General features: G+C 45.0%; 1 protein-coding gene and 1 long non-coding RNA gene across 3 annotated transcripts in view; one reads left to right on the top strand and one right to left on the bottom strand.

Annotated features, from left to right (window-relative positions):
• LOC133665663 (uncharacterized) overlaps positions 1 to 24,139 on the top strand; it is a 423,051-nt gene that overhangs the window by 214,472 nt on the left and 184,440 nt on the right. The window lies entirely within an intron of this gene.
• LOC114577396 (uncharacterized) overlaps positions 1 to 24,139 on the bottom strand; it is a 60,755-nt gene that overhangs the window by 30,082 nt on the left and 6,534 nt on the right. The window contains exon 2 of one of the 2 annotated variants that reach the window (XR_009828802.1): positions 8,340 to 8,499. The exons of the other annotated variant lie outside the window; for it this stretch is intronic. The gene's annotated coding sequence lies outside the window, so the exon portion shown is untranslated. Of the gene's footprint in view, positions 1 to 8,339; positions 8,500 to 24,139 lie in introns of those variants that run through there. 2 annotated transcript variants of the gene reach the window in all.

Genomic DNA, 24,139 nt, shown 5'->3' with positions numbered 1-24,139 from the left:
AGAAGGAAGAGAGAAAGAGCAGAAGAGAGACGAAAGAGGCGTGTAGACACGAATTTTTCAACGAAGTTTCCTTCATTGCTTAATTATAAAAGTTGTTCATAATGCAGCGGCCCGGTGGGAGGATGGGGCACGCCGGGAGACCGGCTGCCAGGTTTCATGGTAATTCCCAAATTAATTAAAAGAAAAGTCACCGCGCAGCTCCCCGTGGCTCTGTTCCGTCACCTTATAAAAGTCGTGAAACTCGAGGTGTGTGCGACATCGGTCGGCAAAGGCCGTTTCTCCGTTCGTTTTGCATTTATAAACCGGGACACCGAGGGGGTACACCGAGACTGGACGAGCAGCCCGGCGTCAAGTATAATAATAACGAGGGCCTTGTTTCTTTTGTTTCTGGATGAGTATTCTCAGGGGATGCAGCCTCGTAATTTATGCACACCGCGTATTCAACGAGACTTGCTCGAGTCTTAAAAAGTAAACGCAGTTCAAGTTTAATCTATATTGCGAAAGTTTTTCTGGCTACTACTTACTTACTCGTCAAACGAGAGTCGAGGCCACGTGCGAAGATTCGTACGAGCGATCATTAAATTTCCAACTGAATGATAACAGAGGAAGCGAGTTAACAAAATAAAAAATACGGCAAATTGGCGACAATAGTACGTACGTAATATGTATATTACATAGTGTATACGATAGCTGAAATACGACGGTGGAAAATACCTAGTCTTCGAGTTAGCGAGCATGTGTTATAGCTTAGGGGTGGATGCAGAGGGGGTGCACTTAGCGGCTCGAGCGTGTGTTGGTCGCCGACTGAGGGATGGAAGAGTGGGGAGAGGGGGAAGGGGGCTGATGAGAATGTGGACGGTGCAGACGGTGGTTGTAAGAGATTGCCGAGGTGGTCAACCAGTCTGGCTGTCTGTCTTTTTTAACCCTATCTCTCGCTGCCGGATACAGGGAAACTTCCTGTCAAATAAACGAGGTCGCGATAATTTAAAGAAAAAAAAAAAATATCTTATCTCGTAGCTAGACGTGACGTTGAAAAAAATTGGACGTGATTGGCGATACCGTTTGCAGTGATGCGAAAATAAAAGTCGTCGTTCGCTTAATCTTCCTTCCCGTCTTTTTCTTTTTCTTCCCTCTATCCCCCCCGTCCTCTTTTTCTATTATCCTTCTTTTTTCTCCTTCTACTTTTTTCTTTTTCCTTTTTTTTTTTTTCTTTATCTATACGTATAACACGATCAGACATGGACGCTCGAACGCTTTAAATCCTCTTTTAAAAGGACGAGGCGGGCGGAAGGTGGGAGGAAGACAGGAAACAAACTCGTTGAATTTTTCTCGTTTCATTTCATCGCGGCTCGCTCGGTTCGGCGAGATCCCCGACACCCCTGCTAGGAGTCTCGGTGTCTGGATGGCAATCGATTTTCCTCTGTCGTCGTCGGCGTCGTTGTTACTGACGACGAATATTCACGAAGTCATCCGAGTCATTGACATCCACTGGGCGACGGCGGAGGCGGAGGACATCAAGTGCGTGATGTTGGCAAAGGGGGAAGTGGAAATCTCACACATGCGCCCCCGCCTTGTGTGCACCCCGTAGGAAACGTGCGCGCGATGCACATTGCCCCTTCTTCGCGTGTACCCCACGGTGCATCGATGACTAGCCCCTACCCACGACGAAGAAACGACGAAACTTCTCGTTTTCAAGAATTTCCACCCCCCTTCATCCCCTTCCCCCGATTTTTTTGCGCGAACCCGACGCACGCCGCGCGTCGATGACTATTCAACAACGCGCGACAATCGTTTCACGCATCTCGTAAACGCGAGAATATTTTGTAATTCACCCTCGCTCCGAAAAAAAAAAATTGTAGCGAGTCTTCCGCTTTGCACGCGTATAATTATATTTACAGCGAAGAGAATAAATTTTTTCCGTTAACAGATTTTTTTATTCGATATAGAATCAATTAAAAACTCGTTTATCTCCTTTTTGAAAGATTTTCAAAAGTTCGAGCTAGATTCGAGCTGCTGTTTCTCGGGTTCGATAAAAATTACTAGTACCGTTTAGCCGTTTCAATTGTACAAACGCAACGTAACAAATTGAACGCACGCATTCGAAAAGAACGAACTGGATTTATTTTGATCAAACTTTCATCATTCGAACGAAAAGTTAAAAGTAATGGGAATAATCGATATTTCATTCTTATCGCATGAATCGTTTATCCCCTTTATCGTCAAGGGGAATTTTTCATAAAATGTAAACTGTAATTCGATAATAATTGAAAACAAATCGTTCCTTTTTCCTTTTTTTTTTTTTTCAAAGAAATTCATCCAAGAAGAAGGGGGAAAATATTATCTTTGCATTCTACTTCTTCGAAAAGAAAAACCGTCGAAAAATTGGACGACACTTGAATCGTTGCTTAGACATTTGCCGGATAGGCGAGATTAAAATGGAAGGGAAACGACGAAAGTGTTTTCGTTTCCCTCAAACCCACTCCCTCGCCCCTCGACCGAGATAATATTTCCCGGATCGAAGGTGGACCGGAATGGTGGCGAAATGGAAAACTTCTCCGGAAAGGACGTGACAATCGGTCGGTGTGCTCACTCCGCCACTTCGGTGGTGTAACGAACGGGGCAAAAGATCGTTGCATTAGGTGCGTTACTCTTATCGACTACTCACCTCCCCTCCCCACCCTCGCTCGACGACCCTCGACCGTGTTGGTGCAGGATTCGCGCTTGCCGGAGGGGGAGGGGGAGGGAGGGGGAGGTTAAAACCACCGCCAAGCGCGCCCCCGTCAAATCCACTTGGCCCGACCAATCGCATTCGTCCTCCACCCGCGGCTACCACCGTACTTCGTACTTGAAGTGGCGGACGAGACGGATCTCTCCCTCTTTAATTTCCACGCGACGCAACTTTTGCATCGACGTCCCTCCCGTGTCAGTATATACGGGCAAAGCCGCGCGCCGGCGTCGCCAGGGAAACTTCAGTGACGCGCACCCCTCGACGTGGCGAGCCGAGCGAGGGTTGAACAAAGAGAGCGCGTATTCCGAAACCGAACACAGACGCATGCATATATATGTATATATATATATATATATAGCGTGCATCAGGGAAAATCCCGTGCTCCAGTTTCGAGCACGGTTTTTCGGGCTAGGAAATATGACAGCCTGGCCGATTCAAGCGGCGATGTTTCCAACGTTTTACCGTATATACACCGGCCTTTACAAAGGATATGGGGAATAAACGTGGCAGAGAGTAAATATCGAATGTTTTTCGGCAGGGAATTTTTGGGATCATGATATTTATATAAAATTCACGCGATATTTTTGTAATATGAATAATACTCGTGTTTCGGATTTTTTGGAAATTCGATAGTCAATAAAAATATAGGTATTCTTCTTCTTTTATTATCGAAGAATTTCTAATTTTTTTTCTTTCTTGAATCCTAAGCGAGGGAAGAAAGGAAGAAAAAATTGGATGGAAGCAAGAGACTTAAGTAATGTACTTACGATACATCCTCCTAATACTTTTAACTCGGAAATGTGATTAAAGAGGAGGCAGAGAATCGTCGCATCGTTTACCCGCGTCTAAACCTTATTTATACTAATGATCCCCGAGAGAGAAACGGGAGGAAGCGAGAGAGGAAAGTGGTAGTAACTAAGTAAGGCCAACTTTAATAAGCTCCCCTGGCGAAATTTCTGTCCGTTCAAATATTATCACTCATACTTTCGTAATAATCCCTTCCCTACCTGGTTAAGCCTCCCTTATGGATACCAATATACTATATATATATATATATATATGGTGGTCGCGTATCACGCTTAAGAAGCAAGGGCCGTGAAGAAAATAGTCTAATAACACCGGTCTCGAGTGTTGGCCAAAAAATTCGGGAACAGGAGAAGGATACCGTGCTAAACCGTGCCCTGTTTGCGGACGTGTCATTACGTCCCACCTTCGGTTCTGTTCAATTTCACGCGTGGAGAGGAGGTCTCGAGGACCCTGTTCCCGCGTCTGTCAGACATCCGGCCACTCCGTTCGTTCCAAACCAATCTGACGACCGTCAGTCTTCGGTCAGTCGAATACGTTTATAATAATCAACAACCCCGTTATTACGAGTTATTGCGAGTTAAATCGCGTTCCCGTGATTTCGGCCTGTGGTCCAACACTCGCGACAGGGAGGGGACGCCTCGATATAGATTTTGTCTGGGATTATTAGATGTTTGGTTACCTGCCGATAATTACTCGTGGAATTGCTTCAGTCGACGCGCTTGGCCCTGCCTCCGCGCGATAATCGATACGGAATACACGCGTGCACGTGTAAATATGTATATGAATATGGGTGGGCACGGGTAGGAAGAGAGGCAGGGTTTATCGTGCGGTATATGCATTGTATCGATTCGTAGACAGGACGGATACTCTGCGGTGGATCTCTAGTGGATTCTGATTATCAACTCGCACGGAGCCGAGCCTCCTCCGAAAAATTGCCATCGATCGCTACTCGATGTCGAGTAATATTTCGTTGCCCTTCCAAATATGCGGCCTGATGAAAATTGCCACTCGAGACTAACATTGTTGATCGCGATCGATCATTTTTCTACGTTCTTCGAAATGACGTTTCTCTTTTGAACTGCTCTTCCTTGTTTACAATCTTGTTTACGTTTTCCACGATCTTGATTCCAGCCTTTTTTTAATATATCACGAGCCTTAATCTTTCAGAGATTTGAAAGATACTTTCAAGCAGTCGCGATAAGAGCAGAGCTCTCTCGCTTCCTCTTTATTTCTACGATTCTGGTCAATTAGGTCAACGAGAAAAGGAGAAGTAAACAGAAAAGCACTTTAGCCCGAAATTGCGAGCTATGGAATAAAAACTATCAATTGGGTCACGATAATTACAAACACTTCGTATCGATCGCGCGCGGCATTCTCGTATCCAAGAAAAAAAGCCGCATCGATGAAAAACATCCCACTACGTTTCCACATACGATAATAGGTATAAATTAAAAAGCGTTGTACGGACGTTGGACGGACTAGATTGTAAATACTAGATATTCATTCATCGGCGTGCGACTATGGCGGACACGTTTCGAAAGGAAACTTGACTCCCGCATACCTGGTAGATCCGCTTTTGAAAGGCCCCTTCTTGAACGCCTTAGCCGATGGACCGACCGGTAGAGTGCAGTTCATTCTTCGTCGCTCATAGTAAATGGCCGTCGACCGATCGAAATTCGATAACATCGCCTTTGGCAAACTTCTTTCCGCGTGATGGGCAACACGAGCCGTGAGGGTACGTACGGACCAAACGTTTCTATCGCGGACTTCTATCCATTCCACCGTTTCGACGGAAGCTAAAGATATTGGAAACGCTCTAACGTGATCGCTTTGAGATAGATGCTTGGCCGTGTTCAAAGATCGGCCGAGAAGCGGAGGGAGGGGGAGGGGGAATCGGGGATGATGAAATAAGACGAAAGAAGCCGGGGGATGCGGGGCACGAAAAGGGAGGCTTGATTCTGAGAAGGGCAGGGAAGGAGCAACGCATGAAATCTGATGTCTAATCTTTTTCCTCCGTGTTCCTATAATCTTTCGGAGGAGATCCTCGCTTAAACATTACAACTTCTTTCGAAATTTCTTTCCCACTCTCGTCGAATGCTCGGACAAGTGGCGTATAATTAATTGGAGAAATCTTGGAGTCATCTTGGAGATCGAACCAAAATATCCACCGTGCCATTAATCACTATTCCACCCGTTTGTCAGACACTCGAGAATACACGCGTGTTGGTTTCGTTTAATTTTCTTCCGCGAGAGCTACGGCATACTCGCGTATGCACGAGTGGTATAACGGTTTCCTCTTAGGGGAATCCCATCTGATAACAGGACAACGCCTTACACGACAACAATCTGGTAAAGTCGGTTCCATCCCGTGGAAACCATACCGTAGAACGAATCTCATCGTATCTGTATCGCGCACGGATGATTCTGACTCGATATCCGCGTGTCATTGTTCGTAGGTTCGAGCGCGAGGAAAGAGAAAAGGGTTGAACCGTCGTTGTCGACAGTGCGACGACAGGATCGAATTCATAGACTGAGACGCTGAAAGTGGCGTGCATAATGCGACGGAGGAGGCAGCAGACGTATCACTTATTCTGATTGGCTCGTGAAACCACTCCAAAGTGCGGAAATCAATCGACGAAACGGTCTGGCGGACGGGTGTCAGGGTGGAATGAAACTACATCGATACATCGAATGGCTTGTGTGCAGACCTACACGCACGTTCTATAAAATCCTCCCTGCTTCTCCCTACCATCCTATCATCCGACGAAAAAATTTTCCCTTCGATTAAAACGAGTCGAGATGCGTCGGGATATTTTTTTGATTATCTTAATTGGACGATCTCTACGAAAAATCCGAATCGATTCGTTTCTTTTTTTTCCACTCCCCCTCTCTCTCTCTTTTTCTCTCTCCCCCTCAATGCGATTCCAAACGAAATTCGCGCAAGCTTTTAGAAGATTCACAAAAGATAAAGAGAAAAAAATATTTTCGTCGATAGGAGGATCGTGGAAGTGTATCGAGATATCGGTTCCTGTTCGAATCGGGCTTAATGTAACCCGCCACTTTCCGTGAGCCAGCTGGAACACTCGCGGGAGGGGGTGAAGGGGGGAGGCCGGAAATCGCGAGTAAATCGAGCGCGATAGTTCTTCACGGGTATGGGTCTCGGTCGAAGCGCATTTTTCACTCTAGTTAGTAACCGATGGCCATTACGATATCGTTGGAAAAAAGGAGAACAGGGCCAGGAACCAGGCACGAGATTAGTTCCGTTGCTTTATGACGCGTGAATATCTCTGGCAGGGGCTCTATGACCGGTTCCTCCCGGCCTGCTGCTTTTAAAACGTGCCACGATACAGCTCGAGAGTTTCTTCCACTTCCTCCGTTTGCTCGACCTCGTCTGCCAAGAGGTGGCCCGTTTCGTTCTCGTTTCTTCGTTCCCTCTTCCCTTGTCCTCCTCCTTCTCTCCTTCCGCGAGAGCAAAGAGAGAGAGAGAGAATGGAAGTTTCTTAAGAGAGGAACGGATAAGGTTTCGGTTCGGATCGCCAACCGTGGCTAGGTAATGTTCAGGCAACGCCTCAGGTTACCATCTCACCATCTCACCTTCGTTGTACTACTACCAAGGATTTCAGGGAGGCCGCAGAGACCCTCCTGTTCAAGGAGCCGTACACGATTCCCGAGCGACAGAAGGACACTACTGCCATTAGGATCACCTCTTACTCTCCTCTTCGTTGCTCCTTTCTTTTTTTTCCTACACCCCTCCCCTTACCCAAACACCTTGCTCACACCAGTATTATCCGGGGAGCTTCTTTTCGAGGTGGCCGTCCGAGTTTCGAGGAGATTTTGATTCCCTCTTTGACCATTAAATTTTTCCAACCCTCTTATTTACGAAGGTACTCCAATCTTTCTTCACCTTACGAAGTCAATTTAATCCTCCGAAGTTTTTCCGTTTTCATTTCATTTCAAGAAAGTCTCGCGATTTGGCTCGTTGACCGATCTCGCTTGAAACTGAAAGCAAACGAAAAGGGAAAGAAACTGTTGTGAATCGGTTTTTCTTTCCTTTTTTTCTTTTTTTCGAACAAACATTCAAATATTCGTCGCTCAAGGTTAGAGAATAAACTAGGAGGAAGAGAATATCGAATTTTTCCTTTGATTCCACGAGATCGAGAAATTTATCATCGTTCGTCGCACGATTATTCGAGGAGAATACTTCTCCGCTCGCTTTTCACGAGCGGCTGAAAGAAGGAAGGTACATTTTTTTCGCTGCTCCCTAAGGAGACGGCGATCTTTCCGAGTTGACGAGACTAGGAGGCACCCACTTCACCCACGTCTCGCGCACCAACCCACTGTCGGATGGAAACTCGGCAGCACGTATGTATCCGCCTCTACAGATAAATGACGCCACTTAGAGATTAGGCGCTCGGGGACCGCGTCAGAGGTATTTCCTCCCCTCCGTGGAAAATAGCGCGACTTTCATCCTTGCTCTCCCGCTATTCTTCGTTCCTCTTCATGGACGAAGAAGAACAAGAATCGTGCATCGTTTCCTCGGACGAGGCGCCGCGACAATGTGTATGAAATTTAAATACGCGGAGAATCGATGGGAAACGAATCGAAACGATCGATCGGATTGGAGAGTGGACAAGTAGTGAAAGTGAAGAGTGATTTTATTCATCAATCCTTGTCTTTGGACAATGATAATTTTTGATATAGTATTACTCACTATTGTATTTATATCACTGGGATCACTAAATTAAATGAGATTCGTTTCGATTAGTTTTTAATAATAATAAGAAAAAAAAATTCGTGACTCACTTCCATTTAAAAATGCATCTTGTCTCGTACTTTTCTTTATGCGATGAAGCGCTCCACTTGGATGAGTCGCGACAATTTGTTGGTTGTTCTTCTTGGTTGGAGAGAAATGCATTGATCCGAAATATCCGTCGTACGGAAAGGAAATTTAATTCGATACCCACCTGGAAAAATTATACACGGTTGAGTATAACGTTTCGTTACGGCGCCCTATTATCGGGGCGAGCGAAAACGTTGGCCCGTTTGAACGATCGATCCGTAAACTTCGTGAAATGCGCGTGCCCTTCGAAATTCTTCCATCCGTGTCACGGCGCGGCACGCTCGCTCGACTTCACGGAAACGAGGGTCCCCGGCGTCGCATAATTTTGTCGGTCAATGGCGCGAGTCACGCCGCCCCACGTCCAAACGAAAAATACCGGCGAAACGCGACTGGACGCGAGCTCGCATCGTTATTGACGTGACAATTCACGACAGACGGATTCGCGAGAGCAAAAAGAGGAATAATCAAAATCGAACGACTTTTTCGACTTTTTCCCCGTTCTTCCAGCCAACGTTTCGAGAAGGAGATTGTGCGAAAACGTTTCACAACGCGGGGAAAAATAAAGGCGTAATTCGAGAAATGGGACGACGCGAATTTATCGTTCGGATCTACAGAAAGAGGAAAGCGTGTCGTGGAAAATAAAGAGACGGCAGCAACGTGTATTCGTGGGTGCATTTCTATAAATTAAAATACGTGATACGACACTCTCAGTTGCATTTTTTACGGTAAAAATTACCGATTCTGTCACGCATAAGGAATAATAAAAAGAGGTGGACGATCCAAGAACCAACACGCGTTATATCAAAAGACGAAAAAGGTGCGCGAAACAAGCGGACATGGGATCCGTTGCCGGTGGCACGGAAACGGAATATTTTCGTAACCCGTTGCGCGTTGTTGTTACGAGAAACAAGGGGGTTTGCAAGGGGGAGGCGAGGGAAAATATTGTAAATGGTGGTGCGCGAAAGAAAGAGAGGGAAACGGGGATGGAAATTGAGATAAAACGCGGGACACGGAGTCGCGAAATAACACGGCGAGGGTAGGTGTCGCGCAAATTGTCCCGAGTCGCGCTGGAATGGCAAAGAATACGTCAAAAAGTTTCTGCGCCGTTTGCCCGGCCATGTGTCGGCTGAAAATTGCATAGCGTCCAGATGTTATCCCGTCTTATTGAATCACAACGCGGCGAAGAATCGCGCGTTGTTCCAAGATAACAAGCAACGATGCGAACTTTAACCGTGATTCCTTGATTAATTACCACTTGCCACTTCGTCGAGCATCGCATCGATTAATTAAATTAAATCGCCACGCTCGATAATGGTATACGAAGCCTCGATGATTCGAGGGAAAATATCTGGAAAATTTCCAGGAGAAATTTCCCAGAAATTTCTTGTATCCTCGCTACGTTGGTATGGATACTGGATACTAACAAGGAGAGAAGTATGTGTATGTGCGTGTGTGTGAATGGATCGAGAGAAATACAGAGAGAACCGATGGAATAAGACAGAGTCCCTTTCGGGGCCAGGAGCCAACGAAATTTCTCGTATGAATGCGATTTAGCTCACAGAAGCTTTTCGAAATCGCGGACCGTGACGACGAGGAATCATTCGACCAAAATGGCCGAAGACTTTATTCTCGATCCTCTCGTAAAGCGGAAAATTTCCATCCAAAGATAAATATACCGTATTAAACCGTATTTCCCTCCCCCCGTGGCTCGGGGAAAGCCTCGTTGCGCAGGAATTCGCGATTGTTGTCGAACAGCAACGCGAATAAAACCGATAAATTTCCTATACACGAAAACAAAGTATCGCCGTCCGATAATAATGCATCCAAGCACTAAAAACCTGTGGCGCGATAGAAAAACCGTTTCGCGTATCACGCGACAATTTAGCACCGGTTCCGCGCGTATTTCCCGCGGAATCGCGATATTACGAGCCGCAAATCGGGTTGCGACGACCAATTACGTCGGCGGTGGCGGCGATGGAGGCCGCGTGCACCTCCCCCGCCGAGAGAACGCGGCGCGGCGATGTTTCAATAAGCGGCTCGTACCGAATCGTAAATCGTTTAATCCGTTCCGTTCTCGTTTAACGCGTGTTCTTTACGCGTTTAAACGCCGTGGGTATTTCTGGAGGCGGAGGGAGGGAAGGAGGGAGGGAGGCACGCGACGCGCAATACGTTATAAATATCGATCGCGTAGAGTCTGGGAATGGCTCGCCTACGCCGGTTTTAAGGGCAATACCGCCGGCAATAAAACATTTTCATAGTCATCGGCCGCTTAAACCAGCCCCGCGTAAACTTCTTTATCGGCGATCTGGCGAGGGGACGGGGAATTAAATTAGTCGGGGGAAGTTTCTCGTTTTTCCATATCTCGGCTCGGTGCCGCGATTTTTCCGCTGGCTTATCCGCTGCCTTCTGAAAATCGATTCGCCCGGCAACCGCGTCGCAACCGGGGACCGATGCTGTTGGATTTAATAAAAGGTGGCGGTGCAGTTCAGGGGGATGGGATCGAGACGTTGTCATTTCGATTAGGTGCTTTTTGCTTGTTACGCGCGTTTGTACGTTTACTTTTCTTTCTCTTTCTTTGCTAGAATCGTTCTCGAAATATATCAATTTCGATGTATAATTATTGGAGAATTTGCAAATAATTGCCAAGCTATTACAAACTTACATATATTTATTATATAATTTACCGTAGAATGTTGTAGCTTCGAAACAACAAGTCTAAGAATACCTAGTAGATATACCTCCACCTGTCGGGACACACGCTATTTCCACTGATTACACCCCGTGCACAAAATCATCTCTTATCTTATACAATCTTGAGAGACCTCGAGTCGTCTCGACTTACGCGATTTACCTTCCTTCCATGGATATCCGCCACGGAAACACCCACCTTTACCACAAACGATCGCAATTTTGTCAACGTTTCCTCGATTACGATGCAAAGCGATACAAAACGACGATACAAGCGCGTGCATACGTTTCCTTAACGCTCGGGAGGACATCGATAAAGATCGGGATCGGAGAAGGGAAGTGTCCGGCGTTGGAGACCGGATGAGAACGAGAGGGGGGTCCCTCGGCGAGGTCATAAATCGCAATTTATGCGCGTGTGGCGAGCATAATCGGGGCGAGCAATGGTATCGAAAGTGGAACATCCGCGACGCCACGATCCTCGCCCAGATAAGAATGAAAACGGTCGAAGATAACACGGTACGGCAGGCCGCGATACGCGACCGTTTATATTTCTCCGCTTTATCGCGGCGAGGAATAATTCGTTAACAACGCGTTACGGAGGAGATAGCGTAATTACCGGGTTACCGGTGCTCCCTGCCCCCTCCTTCCTCCCCAAGGAAGCGGACACCTGCGAGGCTTTTCGCCGATCAGCGCACCGCTCCTCTCCACTCCGCGCCTTTAAAGGGTGTTTCGCTCGTTTCTGATTTACCGTGATTCATTCTTCAGACGGATCGACCGCCTAATTATACCCGCGATAACGCGTGCTTAGCTATTATTTAGAGGATAGCCGTACTACCACTTGTACCCCGATAAGGGGGTTGTGATCAATAAATTTCTTAATACCCGCATTGCTGCTCTTGAAACTCCCGATCGAAGCTTCAGCTTCTTGCCTTCAATTTTTTCGCAATTATTTTGAATTGTTTTGCCCGAGCGCAAAGCGTTTGAAATCATCTTTATTTCGAATTTTGTTAATTTGCGAGTGCGTTAACACGAGCTTGGCACGCGCGAATTGTCCGTGGACAAATGTTCGCGTTAAATAAGAATTTACGGATAGGTAAATGGGAGGTATAACGTTCGAAAATGTAGATTTATCGTGACGCTTAATCTTTCTGAAAAATTTTCTAAACAAGCAAATTTGTTGACCTGTTGCTGCACGTGAAGAGGTCTGGCGGGGAGAATGTTTCGTAAAATTGCGCCATTATGCGAAAAATATGAAAGTTGGCGATACAATGCGATATTTTATGGTTAAACTTCGATGTAAAAAAGCAGCAATGAAATTCTTGCCGTTTCGACCGAAAAGATGAAAATTCACTACGATCCGCCTCTGTTTATATTCGAATTATATTATTCCCGTCGTTGAGTTTCGCGCGATCTTTCAAACTTCATGTTTCACGCAGTGTTCCGGAGTGTAAAATGAACACATTCTCATCGCGCTGTGCAATGGAGCTATACTTCACGAGCCAGAGGCTGTAACTATTCTTGAGCAAAACAGCCCTCAGTTTTGCCCCCGTTCCCAGTGTTGGATACGCCACTTCCTTTCCGACACTGTTGACTAAAGTTGAAGCTAGAAATCCAACACTCTGCAGGTGATACTAAATACGACTTTGAAACAATCTCTACCTTAATTCTATATAATTCTATTTTTACTTTCTTTTTTTGGAAACTTTTATCGTTGAAATCTTTGAAATCTCGTACATTCACAATTTTATCGTACAATTATCTTTCACGAAATTCGAGATAAATCAAATATATTACGATTTTATCGTGAATTTTCATCATATTTGAACGTGAATTATAAAATATATGTAAATTTTAAATATTAATATATATATATACAACGTTGAAAAAAAGTAGTTAACGCGGATAAAAAAATTTAGACAATTTGATAACCTTTACGTTATCATCTTTACAAAGTTTATTACCCGGTAAAATAATTGAATACGGGGAATCGAATTTTAAAATCGGAGACGAAAAAAACCCTTCTCGCAACGATGGAACGAATTAAGATGAAAAACGTTGGGAAATAAAAACGTATAATGCGAGTTGTTTCACGATCAAAAGGACTGATTCCTTCCCTTCTTCCCAAGGGAGAAAGGAAAAAAAAAAGAAAAGAAAAGAAAAGAAAAGAAAAGAAAAAAATAAAAGAAACCTATTATTTCCACTCTCGCCATTTCTCCCTCCCGTTGCATTCAATTACGATCCACAATTCCCCCTCCCTTCCCTCACTTAATTAAATTCGATCAAGAAGAATTCCGCGAAATTGTTCGGCCGCGGAACGAAAAATCTCACGATCGCGCGATCGAACGAACAGTCGTGAATCTAAAGTATCGATCGGCGGAAGTGAGGGGGAGGGGCGCGCACGCGGCGGAAGTGAACGGCATGTCCGTGCCGTGTTTCATCGCGATTCACTCGTGGAACAAGGGCGACGCTCTAATTACACCCGTGATAACGTTTTTAACGCACGCTTACCTACAACTCGTGGAGAGAAAAGCTGGCGTCGGTGAACACTTATCGGGGAGACGGTCACATGGGGCGCCGCCCCATAAAATAGATTAGGTAATTCACGGTGCGAACGTTAAACGAACGGAGGCTGGGTCCGTCTGAATGGTTTACCACCTCACCTGGTTCACGTGATTCGGCCCTTCGAGCAATAAATTTCCAAGATTTAAGTGACCGCGTAATTTGAAACCCGCCACCGGTGGCTTATGTAAAACAAGTGTAACGTGGCCGTGGCCGGACCGCGCTGTATTGTCCGTGTTCACGAAAACTGGTTTTGAATGACGGATCGGAGAAATCAGAATCTTTGTTCTTGAGCAAGATAATCGGTGTAGAGTATAAATCGTGTCGAAGGAACGTGCCGAGTTAAATGCTCGCGCAATTTTTGTTTCCCTGGAGCGAATTTTTTATTCAAGCAAGAGTTCAAGGAAGAGTAACTTTGATAAGTTTGAGAGCAATGCAATAGAAGCTTGATGGAGTAGTTTCTTTTGTATTTTCTTATTTCTCTTTTTTTTTTATTATTGCATATTCATTCACAATACACGATTTGTTTCGTGCAAGAGAGTTAAGTTAATCTCGCTTGTATTTTTTATTTCTTAAACTACGTTAAAACATCTGTTTATCGTTTGTATCAATTCACGTAATTACGTTTCGCGTAAAAATATTAATCCACCGTTCCTAACGAGAAAGTTAATTTTAGATCTTTTGCATTATCCACGGGCTTGTAACGTTACCTTCGTAAGAACACGTTGACCTCCATTATTCGACGATAAAAATAATAAACTGGTTAGATTCGGATCCCCTCCCCCCGTTAAAGGGGGGTCGCTATAATAGAGGCTTGTACGTATCGCGATAATATTATTTTTCTCGATCAGTGAGCGTGATTCGCCGGAAAATGCATTTCGTGACGGATTACTATGCACAACTAATTACAACCTCCGCCTCGCGGTGGCGAGATAATGTCAGGCGTAGAACAAGTCTATAATGGATTCCGGTGGAGCGGAAACGATCGCAATCACCATTCGTCATGAGCCGAATGGAAATTTGGCTTTTCATCCTTACCGTTATTTAATGCCGCCGTAAGTTTTCGCCCCGTTTCATTACCATAATTTAACATACCATTCGCATGTAATTAGTACGCGCTGAGTGCGGAATGATGCCAATTATTAAAAGCGTGTACCGGCCGAAAGTAATCGTTCGCGCGAATCCCATTTGTTATCGGGGAAACAATCTGGGTACTTGGCTGAATATCACCCCGATTATTTGCGCTCGTTTCGTATTTCTGGCAAAATACTTTGCAATTAGCGATTAGCCACGTAACGTCATGGAAACACGATGCATTTATGTAACGGCTAATGCCGTTAATGGAATTAATAACGTGCATTAACCGTTGCGAAAATATTCGTACGATTTTTTTTTTCTTTATCATTTCGTCAAAATCCATTACTGGAAAAAAAATTATCGAAATCAAAAGTTCGAGTGTGATATTGGCGATTTTTCAGGATTTTAAAAATTATAATGTCGTCAAGATACGAAATGGGAACAAAGATAAATACGGAGAAATATTTGCCTGGCGAAGGAAGCACAATTTTTTCAATTAGCGATTAACTTCATCGAAACCTCAACGACCGTTAATAACGTTATTATGGAAGCGTGTATTAAAATATTCGTACGAATTTCCAGATCCGTTATTATAAAATTATTGAAATCAAAAGTTGAACGTACAAATATTTCTTTATTTCTATTGTCTAAATCTTTTATTTGTATTTTTATCCTCTCCTTGTCGGGAATAAGAATCGAGATTAAAGAATCATTTAAAAATAAACGAGAACGAAGAAATATTCGTCCAATAAAAGAAACATTGATTTCGAATCGATCGGCGTCGATCTTCGATCTTAGGGGACGCGAACGTTTAATTTGTACGGAAGGGAGGAAAGTTTCCAATCGCAAATGTAGCAGATGTACGTACATACGTACCTGGCCGGATAGGTCGGCGAGATAGTGGAGCGATCTTCGCCGGGTGAGCTCCGGCTGCGTCAGCATTTGGGCGATTGCCTTGCAACGGCGCGAGCGAGACGGTTCTCAGAAAAATGCTTGGGCGCGCAAGAAAGATTGCGATAGGATATGGCCGGTGCGCGCGAGCAAAGGGGGAGCTGATGGAGAGAAGGGTGGAGAAGGGGAATCGGTGAACCGAGGGAAGCGTTCGAGAATAAGCGTTGGAAAATGGTCGAAGAAGGAGGAGAGAAGGAGAAGAACTGGCCGCGCGGACAGCGCGGAACAGATGAAGAGAGATTAGAGCAGCGAATAAGAGAAACGAAACTCGTTCGGTTTGAGTTAATTTCCTTTGCAGGCTTGGATACAGGCCGGATGGTCTGATCATTGTAAACGAGCGAACCTCGACTTCGACTAGGAAAAGAGCGTTGGTGAAAAGGAAAAAGAGGCTTCGTGAAGCCCCGAGGCGCATTTCACCGGAACCGGTTTGAATATCAGGCAAGAATAAAAGATAGGAATTTGTATAATGATCTCCAACGATCGAGAATAATTTTGTACAATTTCTCTGAAATGAAACACCATGATCGTTGGGAAAATAAGATTCATGGTTTCGCACCAAGAGGCATTCGAGCCGAAGGAATAACTTTCGTCTATATTTCCCCTCCCCGTTTTATACGACCATTTTTATCAATATCCGCTTCGCAAATCCCGCCAACGGGGAAAATCTTCGACGAAGCTTTTTCACGCGCGATTCCGTTTCACGGTATCTAACCTCTCACGCGACCTAGACATCGTACACGGAGTCAATGGGGTAAACCTTCTCAATAAACCGATATACGAGGATCGAGATTCGATATTCACGCGTATTTCATAGATTTCAACAAGTTTGCGTCGCTGCTCTTCTTCCTCGAAACGGAAAGAATTTACCCTTAACTTTGCCGCTTTAATATCGAATATTCGAAGCTTCGCGACGAGTAACGGAAGATCGAATGAAACGAAACGACTTGGAAATCCTTCTTCTCGGGTTCGCGTGGGTGAAAGCTTCTCGTACGGGTGTCGCTCGCCTTGCCAGACTTAACAACCGAGGAGAAGGGGGATTGCAACCGTGCATGATGAATTCTGTCTGGAGTGTCGACAAGGCAGGAAGGCAGGGCAGGCAGCCAGCAAGTTCGCAGCAGGTACGCGGTTGGAACGCGAGCAGGAAGCTAGCTAGTTCCAGTCAAGTCCCGGCCTCTGTTCGAGTCGGGTTGTTTTGATGAGAGACAGCGCGCGCCGCTAGGGGTTGGCCATGGAGGGGAAAGGGATCAGGATCACAAGACGACAAGGGAACGCGGAACTTCCTTCAATAATGACGAAGACCCCTTGGCAAGCTCGCTCCACCCTCGCGATGACGGCGCGTTCCTACTAGTTACACCCTTACGGACTTACTAACCCTTAGCGACAGTTTTCAAATAGGTGTCTGTCGCCCTCTCCTTCCCCCTCCCCTCCTATTCACCTATGCAACCTCCTCTGCTCTCCTCCCCAGTGTCGTCCTCGCCTTTCGTCATCCTTTCGTTGTCTTCGAACAAAGTGCATGCTTTGGCCACGCTCTACGGGAACCGACGATGAGATTTCGTTCCGGCGAAATAGAATGAAGTGTCGACTGCTTCCGGTGACGTTGCCGTTTTCCACCGTTTTGACGGATGCTATTTTCTTTCTTCGCGGATGGAACGGGACCTCACTGCCTGCAGCTTCGGGCTTGTAAATTGTGTAAACTTTAGAAAGATTGACTTGACGTTTCCGTTTATGTTACGTTTCTCCATCCAACGTGTCACCCCTTTAAATCTCGTTAAATCTTCGTAACGATCGCGAAACGCGAGCGCATCGCTCGCGATGAAAAGGTACGTTTCGCCGGAAATCAAGCCCGGCTCAAAAATAGTAGATACACTAGTAGGAAATAATCTAAAAAACCGTCTATTAAATTTTCTATCGACTCGACGCGGAAATGACGCGGTCTCCGGGGAGGATGGGAACGGCAGGGTAGGTGATGGAACAGAAGCCGGCGTGTGTATGTGTAGAAGAAGCGAGTAGGTGTGAGGGAGGAGGGGGACGATATTGTGGCAGTTGTGGCGGTAGGTCGAGAAGGCGTGGTCTGGAGGGGGCGAGGGGCGATGGAAGAAGGGTTGCTCTCTGTGTTGCCGTCTGTCTTTCTCCTCGTATGGAATCCCTACCGAAAGGGGGGTACCAACTTCCCTTCTGGCCCTTCCTCTCTCGCTTTTTCTCCGGCCTTGCGCTTCGCTCATACGTGCGACTTACGATGCGTGATGCGACGACGCCTGATGTGTGTGCATCCTTTCTCTCTTCTCCCCTCCTCCCGCGTTCTGAAACCAGGCGAAACTGTCGCGATATGCACGGCGTATACAGGGGGAGAGGAGGTATGATGCACCTGGTGGAACGACTGGTGGAGGTGCACCAACACTTTCCCTTTAGCTTCGGTGGTGTGGTGCAGTATCAAAGGGTTGAAGGCGTGGAAGGGTAGGGTAGGTGCAGCAGGCACGAGGGGAAAGCGCGAGCTCAGAGGGTGCAGTAGAGTAGGAGAGTGTCTAGACAGACAGGGTGGCTAGGCTGGCTGGGTGGCTGGCTCGTTGCTTGGCTTGCTTGCTTGCTTGCTTGCTGGCTGACTGGTTGGATGACTAGATGGCAGTCGCAACGGTGTGCACAGGGCTGCATCGTTCCAGGCTGCATTGTGGTGGACGAGAGGGAAGAAGAAGAGAGAGAGAGAGAGAGAGAGAGAGAGGAGGGGGAAAGTGAGAAGGAGAAGGGAAAGAGAACGAGGCCAGAGGCTAAGGGAAAGTGAGAAGGAGAGGGAGAAGGAAGGATGGAACTACTTCTTCTTCAGGCAGACTACCTTAAGTGAAGACTGCCCTCGTGGTACGTGCATGTACGAGCCAGATAAAACTAGCTGAGGGGGAAAAAAGAAGGCCCCTTTCTTTAGGCCGCGACCGTAATGAGAGCCGCGACTTGGGTGGAGCAGGCGATTGGCCGCCACTACGGCGAGAAAAGGATAGACAACTCTTCTCGACCGTCTTTCCCTACATAGAGAGACGGACGTGTCCTTATGACTGAACCATCGTTACGCGTAATGAGGAACCGTTCTACGCGGGGTGAATTGAAAGGGACTCGATTTTAAAATTTCGAAATCGAAAACGGATATGCCTCGATAAATATATATATATATATATATATTTTTTTCCTTCCTTGCGAATATCGAGTCTTCGTTTTTATCTCTCTTCCTCTCCGCCAAAAGGAAGAGAGAAGAAATGAAACAAAAGAGAAACAATCTATCTTTCGATAACGTTTTATATAAACCGCCGCATAATTATACGAGGACAGCAGTATGCAGAAAAGATGCAAGCCAAATAATGTTAATATACTGCAAAATTATTTTGGAAAGTAATGGAAGATAATTATCGCATCTGTTCCGATGGAGGAATGATTTTCCATAGAGAGATAGGATATATTCTCCGTCGGTGGAAAAAGGAAACGTTAACGTTTTCCCTCGTTAGTTTGCCGTCGAGTGTGCGGAAACGAAAGAACATCGGCGGTACACCGTACGCGCGTATGCGTGCACCATGTAAATTTCCATAAATTACACGTCATACTTGCATAATTTTAATTAAACAAACACGGCCAACCGCTAGATCAACAAAAACGCACCGAACGACTTTCCAATAGCTCGCATTTTGGCTTTCCTAACACGGACGAGCGCGAACACGCTCGATCGAGTTTGTATACGCACACGTCCATACTTGCAACACCCTCTAATTTATTCCGCTCGCTTAACGATTTGTCTGATGCAACGTAATTATAAATATAATCAGCGCATGTTGAGCGAAATATGCTGTCCGTGTGAACCGTTGCTCGAGGAATATTTTTCGCGACAATCATTAACAATGTTTTTACAGCCGTGGTATTTAAAACGACACAAACTATGGGATTCTCCTTCCTTTCGTGTTCTGTTTTAGATTAGAATCGTCGATTGATGTTTCGAAATGATTCACTTCGAGAAAAGGAAAGGAGAAATTCTCATTCAAACTCGATTCTTTTTCGGGACGATTAATTTTGACGAGTTCTGATATCCAGTTTCCCTATGTGGAATGCATCAAGGTATCGAGCCATGATTTAACACGACCTTCATTAACCGTGCTCGATCTAATTTCCTCCGCATCACTTTTCCGTCATCGACTCGTTCCACGCTCGAACGAACCTCTCCTACATTCTCCTCTCTTCCAAGATGGAATCCTTCATTTCCGCTTCGTTTCTCGGCCTTCCAATTATCCCCTATCAACGATGCTTTCGACGCAAACAGCAGCCAAACAACGTCAAAAAGAGGGCGAATACAATAGAATCGAAAACAGGAGAATGTTTAATCGAATCGTAAGAAAGTTTAATATCCAATAATTTCCAATAATTTTTTGTCCATCGACCAGCATCCTTTCGACAGATCCGCATAAATTAAATATCCGTCGTCTAAGGAAAACGTGACGATAACAAAGAAAAGAAAAAGGAAAAAAGAGACTCCGTTTAATCGGAGATTAAACATGGCGATCCGCCATCGACCGTAAATTCTCCTCTCGCGGCTTATCCAGACTCGTTTCGGATTCGTTCCTCTTGCTAGATTCGTTTAAGAGTTTGACGAGGCATGGGTGGAACGGTGGCTCGACTTTACTGGCAGGGAACCAGCGAAGAAGAAGCCTTTCCCCCGTGGAGTGTGCACGGCTACCGTGTGCTTCCTTGGCCCGGCTTAGCCCTTGCTCCTCATATTCGATTTCAACCTTCAGCCGGGTGTGTAGCCCACTCACGCACGTTCTATCCTATCGATACCTCGACGTACGCCGCTTTCTTGTCGCGGCTACCGTTCCCGTGCGTGCATGCAACGCCCCGCTCGAATATCGGATGTACACGCTTTCGTGTGCATGCCTCTCCGTCAAGTTCCTCGCCGCCGCAATGTCGAAGGGATCTCGAATTGATCCCTCGTCGTCTGCGAACTTGGAAACTGGTTGAGTTATTTGTTATTTTCTTTTCGTCTTTGCCTGGTCGATATTTTTTCGTAATAACGTCTATGGAGATGCAAAGGGTAGTAGAGGATCAATATAATACAACGTCGTTGCACATTTCCTCTTCCATTTCATGGATATGAAACATTTTTTTTTTCAAACAATATCGTCGTTGATAATGTGAAATTTAATATACAAATTTAATATACGGATTTAATTCGTCGATATATAAATGTTAAATATAATGATATGCAAATATTTTTTGCACCCGCGGATATATTTCTATTATTATGTTTTCAAGCATTTCGCGAAATCTCTCTGTTGCAGGTTATTTAAGAGAATAATATCCTTGCGTGTGTCCAAAACGTTGCGCAGAATTTCGCTCGTTAAAATATTAACACGGTACAATTATTTATCCGAGGGATAGCAAGTAATTAGTAAATCTATCTCGTTTATTCTTTTATTTTTTATTTCTTTTTTCTTTCTTTTTTCCCCCTCCCCCATTCCTCACCTCCGTCCAACTACGTTGCCATAATAATAACGCCGAGTTCGTACGTAATCCCGGTTCATTATGCCGTTTTAATGGGAAATAATTACACGCGGAAACGCATAGATGATTGCTTCCGTTGTAACGCCACCGGTTCCCGGCCGCGGCGCGCCCGGCTCGTGAACGGTTGGAAAAATTCCGCAACGCTGAACAAGCGTATTAAAAACACAATGCCTTCGACGTACGCCCCGTAATTAAAACTGTCGAGTAATTTAATAACGTTGTCCGAGCGAGACAGCTTTGTGATCTCGTCGCGCGAGATCGGACATTCTCAAAAGAAGACGGAACGATTCGAGGCGATGTTTTACGATGAGCAGGAAAAGTGTGTGGGCGAGTGTGTGAATCGTGGCGACGGAATTTCCATGGTGCAACGTAAACACAAAGTTATTAACTGGAACAACAACGGAATGAGAAACGATGTATTCCCATTTGCGCCGTTAAATGGAACATTTGCGCTAGCGGCGAATTTTACCGCCGCGTATTTGAATTCCGTTAATCGGATAATATTAAATATTTGCAGGGATAATATGGTGGAATTTGATCGAGTCTCTGAAATATAACGACCGCTTTTTCCTGGAATTTAGAAAGGAAAGAAGGAAAGATATTTTTTAAAAATTATATAAAATTGTAACGATCATCGAGAAGTTTGTCCATCGAAAATGAAACTCGCGTTCCAACGACGATGAAGCGAAAGGATGCGTCGAAAATTGATTGATTTCGAGAAATAATGATAATTCGTTGATACCGAGCCGTTCGTATCCGCGAAGTCGCGTTTATTTCTGGGCAACGGGAGACGATTTCGAGCGAGGCGTGGGGGTGATCGATGAAATGTAAATACGGATAATGGATTTACGGGAAACGGGGAAAACTCGATTCGTTTCGTATATACGATTTAGCGATACGGACAATTTCGAGGGACGTCGATCCTCAACCCTGGTCCAAGAAGGGGTTATCCACGAGGAGCGAAGTTTCATTAAATTCAAATGTCATCGTTCCAGTTGAATTTTAAGGGACCAAGACGAGACATTCCTCGGGAATAATCAAAACTTCCAAACTTGCCGTTTATACGACGCTCATAAAAGTAGCTGAAAAGTTTGATTTTACGGCTCCGTCTCGATTTAAAGTCTCGTAAGTACGACCTCTTCTTCTATTATATTACAGACTATACGTATATTTTATCCAGCAATTGTTGCGATTACGCGAATGCAAACATTTTCCCTATAGCTTATCTTTGGAGGAAAGATAATCGGAAAAATGCTAGCCAGTGGTAAGACGATTTTATTGTACCCCCAACTGAGGGGATGAGTGTCATTACTGCTCCATAAGAAAGGAGTTATCACAGAATCCTCAGAATCGAGGAAACAACCACGAGATAGAAAACTGTACACTTAATATCGCGGGAAAAAAGGCTATTTAGACCGCGCTGTTTCGATGCGGTGCTCGTAAAACACTCATTTTTTCCACTTTTATTCTCATATTTCTCAAGATGTTCTCCCAAACAATTTTGCTTGAAACGCGACTTTCGATTGGCGTTTACGATCGGACGAGGAAGTTCGTACGCGGGAGGATCCAAGTACGAGGAGAGGGGTCTGATAAACGAACTGATAAAAATTATCGTAATACGTCTCCGAGGCAGCTTTCGCCAGGCCGTGGAATGGAAAATCTCCTCCACGACGGAACCAGCTTAACGAAATGAAATTTCGTAGTCCTTCCATCTCTCTCTCTCTCTCTCTCTCTCTCTCTGCTCCGTGATTCACCCTCTGCCTTTTCTTTCTCTCCCCCTCTGTCTCTATTCGCCGACCGTCTCCCTCGTCTGTTTATCTTTCTTCCATCCTTCGTCGCTCGCACCCCTCGCCACCCGACGACGTCGCGTCGTCTTTCTTTCTTCCCGGTGGAAGCAGCTTCAGATATGAGAATTTAAAATAGGGGTGGAAACGAATCGCCCGGTTTTCAACGCTGCTGCGGCAACGTTTCGCTTCGATGAGTCTCGCGTGTGCGAGATGATAAACACGTTGTCACGAGAACACGGATTAATTGCACGTTAATAATTCAATTGGGAAGGAGAACGCACGAGATGAATTTATTCTTATTTTCGCACAACAATTTATCAAGCGATATTAACGAATTCAAGAGAATTAGAAGTAGATTATAAATTTCTTCTTTGTAATTTCTTTGTAATTTAGTTGGAAACTTGTTGTGCAAAAAAGAATTTGTTAATACCGATGATTAATGATGTAAGTTCAAACGTGGGAAAGGATAGAAGAAGCGAAATTCTACTCTACGCAACATGGAACGTCAATTTTTACGTCACGTTGAATACATTCGTCGAATTCAATTCGAACCGCAAATGGCCGAAGAGATTTTCGTTTAACATTCTGATTGGCTGGATACGCAACCTCCTTATAAGGGAAACGAATCGCGGATTCTTGGAATTGTAGGTGGTACATTCCAAGAATCGGCCGTGACTGTTGCCAACGTACCGTCTATGGCCAGCAATTTATAACTCCGTACTTACGAAGCAACAGCGCTTCACGTTCATCCCCTTCTAAAACATGGACGTGCCTTTAGACATCAACTTGTATTACAATTCTTCAAACCTCCCTCGTAAATATCGTATCTGTCTCTGCACGCATATAAAAGTCATCGTTCGTACAAGTTGTCATCGATTCGACAAACTGTGAACATAAGGAGAATGTTTTTATATACTTTACACCATTAGGTTAATCGTATAATTGTCAAAAGAATTTAGAAAATTTCGTCAGCTGTACACACTCAGAATATAGAGGAAACCGTGCCATTGAAATCCTTTTTTGTTTCGTCTCGATATCTCAATCGATTGCCGAGATATAAGCAGTCAAATATTTCATAATGCGTATAATAGTGCAGAGAATCATGAATGGACCGTGACCTACATTTTTTCCTGGAAATGTGTACTACGTTTTTTTTTTTTAGGAATCGCGTCTGCC

This window comes from Apis cerana, linkage group LG2, assembly GCF_029169275.1.
Source record: "Apis cerana isolate GH-2021 linkage group LG2, AcerK_1.0, whole genome shotgun sequence".
NCBI classification, from domain to species: Eukaryota; Metazoa; Arthropoda; class Insecta; order Hymenoptera; family Apidae; genus Apis; species Apis cerana.
This window is presented reverse-complemented; position numbering and strand designations above follow the sequence as displayed.